Below are 6,189 nucleotides of genomic sequence, written 5' to 3' on the forward strand. Positions count from 1 at the left end.
ATATGACAAGCTATCATATATATATATATACTAATTCAGAGTTGAAAAGCTGCCCGATATAGGAATCATTCATTCCCAAAAATATAATATACTTTGATGCCTCAAAAATTATATTTTACATAAACCAAGTTGTTCATTGATAGTACAAATAACATTGAAAATCTAAGCTTGTAAAGCTCATATTTCATACGCTCGTTACTCTTTAATTGGTATTGCACACAATCTATACCTCTGTCAAGATCAATGTCAACATTGTCTGGTGTTTGATCAACTTCATCAACCCACTTAAACTACCTGCAATCCCGTTCTGTTCAATCACGGGGGCATGTAGAAGTTTCTTCCTCAGTTATCACCTGTAAGTGGTGTATAATTTACATTATAGATTACAAAGACAGAAAATATGATGGTCTTAGTTGCTTGTTGATCTTGTTGATCAAATTGACTTATTTACCACAATCTCGAATAATAAATAAGAATTTCATTGTAACAGAGAATAGTTGAGTAAATTCAGAAATAGTTAATCAACTTATTCGTTGAAGTAAGAAATTAAATGAAGAAATGAAAATAAAACAAGAATCTAATACTGAAGGAATTGGGCTGAAATAGTTGATACGCCATCAACAAATTCTCATCATTTGACATAAATCTCGAGGTATGACACGAATCTCAAGACAATTTTTTGAGAAAAAAATGTTTAAAATTAGATAAAAATTTATACAAAACTTTGATTTCAGTAAACTTACAGTCAAATTGGTCGGCTCGACGAGACGTACCCAATAATACTAAAATTGATCCAATCTGAGTTAAATCGGACCTACATCAAGCAATTAAACTGCTTTTAAAACCTTTCTATACATAATTGGAATGTCTAAAGGATTCCAAATCTAGCATTCTTATAGTCAAATTGAGCATTTCAACAAGATGAATCCAATGACCCTAAGATCGCTCAATTCTTGCATCATTAAGACACTCAAATGTTCCCCGAATGTCATCTGATTGAGAGAATTTATTTTGGTTGTCTGCTGTAGTCGTTTCAGTTTCTTCCTTATTTGCAATCTAAACTCTATCAATAGAGCTCTACCCCCTCTTTAAAAGGGGACCAAGATTTTGAGTCATAAGAAGACAAAAGCTTGGACGTTGGGCTAAAATCCAGCGTCATTTCTGCACCAAAAGTGAATCCGGCAAATACCTCCCACTCCGGCAACTGCCACTGCTAAATCTGTCCAACGCCGTCGACCAACTCCGGAAGCTACTGCCGCCAACTTTGGCTAATGTCGCATGCCAACTCTGGACTCTGCGGTCAATTTCGACAACTGTCGCCTCCAGACAGCTCCAACCGCCGCCTCCAGACAACTTTGATCGCTTCCTACCGGCTACCATCGACCACTATTAGCCATCACTATCTCCTTACAGGAAAGTCTCTTGTGGATTCGTAATGTACATTACATAATCCCAACATACGTTGAAGAACAATAAATCGCAACGGAGAAATACGTTGTACAATACACCGTGTGACGGTACAACCTGATGATGTTGTAACAACACACCCAACATACGATGTAATGATGCCTCCTAAAGATGATAAAACATTGTGCCCCAAATATGGTGTAATAACATATCCCTAATACAGTATAATGAAACAAGCCGAATACAATGGAACAACACACCCCGATGACGATGTAATAACTCACCTCACATATGGTGCGATGATGACTCTCAAATATGGTGCAATATGTACCCCAAATACAGTGTAACGACACAGCCCAATGACAATGTAACAACACACCCCACATACGATGCGATAACGCCTCTAAAAAATGGTGTAATAATATACCCCACATACGATAAATGAAACACCCTAATTATGGTATAACAATGCACCGCACATATGGTGCAATGACACTTTTTGAAGATAATGTAACAATGCACTCTAAAGATGATTATTGTCTCAATATTCTTAAAGCTCCTTTATGGGCTTCTCCTGACTCTGACCTCTGTACCCTACGGATGTCATCACAGCTCGCCACTCTGGCCTACGTGGTCAACTACGACCTATATGTTCCGCAACTCATGTAGCTCCTGACTTCAAACCATGCAACCAACAAACATCATCACCTCTAACAACTACAACTTATGTGACCAACTCATGCAACTCTAAACTCCGGCCTCCATAACCTACGAGCGTAATCACAACTCACAATTATAGCCTACATGATCAACTACAACCTACTTGATCCACAGCTTGTGCAGCTCCTTGTGACACCTGTGGCCTACAAATATCATCACGGGTCACCACTACGACATAAGTGACCGACTATGGATTATGTCGTCCATAACTTGTGTAGCTTCCGAATATAGCCATTGTGGCTTATAAGCATCATCATAGCTCAATATATGGCCTATGTGACCAACTATGACTTATGTGACTCATAAATACTGTAGCTTCCTACTATGGCCTCTATAATCAACCAACACTCCTAAAACAATCATCTAGAGTCCACCAAACCAACTACTATGATGGCTTTCAACTATGGATTATATGACAAGCTATCACTACAACCATAATCTACAACATTCATTGTTAGCTGCTGCCTCCATAGAATTTAACTACGACCCTTGCAGCCTGCTATCATCAAAAACTACATTCTCGACCCTTGCAGCTAGAGTATGACTATTATCAATGACTCACATTTGTTCATTTACAATGATCAACTTTACAACTACATCTTCTATAATTTAGAAGATGAGTAAATATGTGCACTCACCATTTATAGTCGAATATTTCAATTGTATTAGGCCCCGTGGTTTTCTCTTTTTAGAATTTTTCATGTCAAAAATATAAGTGTCTCCTCCTAGTAATGTGCACTCGATTTTTGGGCAATGTTAAGACAAAATTTTCCAAATTTTAACCAAGATTCTGCAAATGAGTAAAGAAAGGTCAACATTCCAAATAACCTACAGAAAACTAAATACAACTTGTCTTTCATCTTGCCTTCAGCCCCTAACAGGTTGGAAGACGGATTATGAACTTTGAAGAACATGAAGCCCATTCACGAATGGGGGTGGGAGGAAGGCAGAGAAAGATGGGATTTACGTAGTCCTGGAAGGTGGGAAGACGGATTACAAAATATCCAACACCTGATGCGCATAAATGTGGGTGGGAGGTGGGCAGAGAAAGATGGGCTTTATGGAGTCTTGGCATGTTGGAAGATGGATTATAAAATATACAACACTATAAGCGCACAAATGGGAATGGGAGGAAGACAGAGAAAGATGGGATTTACGGAGGCCTTTGTACGCCGCTGCCAAGAGAAGAAGACCGAAAATGGAAGAAAAGTTTTGGGTAGTTTTACTTGTACCGTCTTCTTTGTTGATGGGGGCATCGGTCGAAGCTTTTAGGAGGAGAAGCCCGACGGAGGAAGAAATGGGGCAAGAAGGCAGATCACGAGGAGTAGAAGAGTGGGGATAAACGATAGGAACAGGAGGAGACAGTGATATGAAATTTTGGAGAAAAGCGTTTGGGTGGTAGTTTATTAGTATGCAAATTTGGGTGTTGGATAGTTGATGTTGGGTGTTTTGTAAAAACTCCTTTAAATTAGTCAATTTTTCATAAATGTGATGGTCGACTTTCATTAAAATTTATTATTATATATTTTTCTACTTCATTTTCTCTTGTGAATTAAAATCATATCACATAGAAAATGTGTGTGAGAGAGAGTGTGTGTGTGAGATAGAGTGAGAGAAAGAAATGTTGAGTAATGAACTACAATCAATCTTATCGATTATCCTTTTTTTCATAAAATGATATCTCTATTTATAATGAAGTGAGGTACAATATGTGAAGTTACATGTTTTTCCCTGTTTTAATGTGTTATATCCCAGGTCCGGAAAGCGGTACACCCGACAATGCAGGGCTTGATGAAATAGATTGAACCTGTTTTGTATTTTCAAAAGAAAGATTGTATGCAAATATTAGTAGGAATAAATCAACAAATATAAATCTATATTCCGGAATGAATAATTTACTGCTACAACTGAAAAGAAAGTAGAAATAAATGCCCTAATTAAAATTGAAATAACAATAATGAACAACTACCCAAACCCTAAAAGTAAAATACAATAACTAAAATAAATACTGAAAAAAATGCCAAAACAGAAAATCTAAAACTGCCAAGTCTCTGTTCCAATAGAGACAGTTTTATTGATGGCAGAATAGAACATGTTATGTTATTTTTCCAGAAGTGAGTTTAATAAACAAACTTAGTAAATAACAAATAATTATTAAAGCACAAATGACAAAGAAAATGAAGCTTGCAATATGAATAATAAATATGGCTGATTACTACATTCATACACAACAACATAAAGCAAAAGAGAGTGGTAATCATCAAATTGGCTTACTTATCATAAAAAAAAAACATGTAAGTGTTTTCAATCAATTTTCTTATTATTCAATTTTTTCTCATTATTTATATTTATAGAGTCAACACTTAAAACCGAGAAGGTCAATACTAACACAAGGAAACTTGATGATTTCCAATAGATTTGTCACTCTGTGGGTCTGTCAGTCCGGCTAGCTAATATCCAAAATAATTTTACCAACCTATATAACAACACGCAAGCATACCAAATTTTCTACAACTATAATATATAATGAATATGTTATTTTCATGCAGGCTTGCGACATTATAGATGCAAGTTCATACAAGTGAAAGAAAATAGAATATCATAATTATAAGATTAACTCAATTATGCAAAAAATTTTGCAATAATAAAGTAAGACAGTAAGTGATTTCATTACGAACAATAATTGAGTCATGTAACTAGTACAAAATGATAAGTAGCAAGGGCACACTTGGCAATCCTAAATAAATAGCCATGAATCTATTATAAATAGCAAGGATTAATGCACCTAACTAGGAAGCGTACATTTATCATCCAATTAAAAGCAGTTACTTAACTCGAGGCGACAAAACATGATTCTTCTATAAATTCAACAGTTCAACTAACGATCCTACATAAATGATTATATAATTAGATTTATTTATTTCACTAAGTGCAGCTAATCAATATATTTATTATTATTATTATTATTATTATTATTATTATTATTATATTTTTAAAAGTAAGATATTATGAACCTCATTAAATTTGACTTTAACTAACATATTAACAAAAAAAAAAATTTTGATAGAGGGGGGACTTCTAATATTTAAAATAAATTTTTGGAAGAATTTACATGCATAACACTTAACTTGAAAGGCAGTAAAGTGACATCTTCAAATCCTACAGGTTCTTATTTCTCGTTCAGTTTTCCTTAAATCTGGGATTTAGCCATTCCTATTGGAAGATGGTTTTACAGGATTTAGAAGAGCTGATGTGTGTGTAAGCGGGTGAGAGGAAGGAGAGGAAGGGGGAAAGATGAGGGTTACCTTCCTCAAGGGTTTCGGGTAGGAACGGCCGGAAGGAGGAAGGTAGTTGTCGCTACACGTCACGATCATGTCGCTGCTTTCCTGGCTAGCACTAAGCATGACTATACTGTGAGGGTTTCGGCCACATGAGCAGGAGGGAGGGGAAGTTAGGTGATAACTTGAGCGAAACTGCGACAGGAAACACGACCGGTGAAGTTGTCATTTGATGCCCTAGCTCGGGCGTCGATTGTCCCTAATAATCGTATGGGCGACAAGCGCACACAGAAAGAAAAAAAAGGCGAAAAAGAAATTACGTGAGTCTGAATAGAGATGATAGTAAAAAAAGAAAATTGAAAATTTTCATTCTTAGGTACCACCCTCCTCAAAAGAATTTGGTCCCCAATTTGAACAACTACGAGTACTTCGTGGTCATCTCTTCTTCAATCTCCCAAGTTACTTCTCATTCTGATTGGTTTTCTAAAAACACTTTGATGAAAGGAATCGATTAATGAATAAGTTGTCGAACTTTACTTCCCAAGATGTGATCTTGTACTTCTTCACAACTATGGTCTCCGCGAATCTCCAATGGCTCATATCGACGTATAGAGACATTATAGACATTATGTACTCTTACAAGTTTTGAAGGAAGAGCCAAACAATATGAAACACTACTGAATTTTTCAATCACCTCAAAATAACTAATGAAATATAGAGACATTATAGACATTATGTACTCTTACAAGTCTTAAAGGAAGAGCCAAACAGTATGAAACACTAC

The 6,189-nt window shown here is 36.0% G+C and overlaps 1 long non-coding RNA gene across 2 annotated transcripts in view; it reads right to left on the reverse strand.

Annotated features, from left to right (window-relative positions):
* Window positions 1-5,714, reverse strand: part of LOC110026178 — an 11,354-nt gene extending 5,640 nt beyond the window's left edge. For both annotated transcript variants that reach the window (XR_002294179.1, XR_002294178.1), the window contains exons 1-2: window positions 5,433-5,714; window positions 230-353 (exon numbers count right to left, since the gene is read on the reverse strand). This is a non-coding gene — a long non-coding RNA (uncharacterized LOC110026178). The remainder of the gene's footprint in view (window positions 1-229; window positions 354-5,432) is intronic.
* Window positions 5,715-6,189: the final 475 nt, after the last annotated feature.

Source organism: Phalaenopsis equestris, unplaced genomic scaffold (assembly GCF_001263595.1).
Source record: "Phalaenopsis equestris unplaced genomic scaffold, ASM126359v1 Scaffold000354, whole genome shotgun sequence".
Lineage (NCBI taxonomy): Eukaryota > Viridiplantae > Streptophyta > Magnoliopsida > Asparagales > Orchidaceae > Phalaenopsis > Phalaenopsis equestris.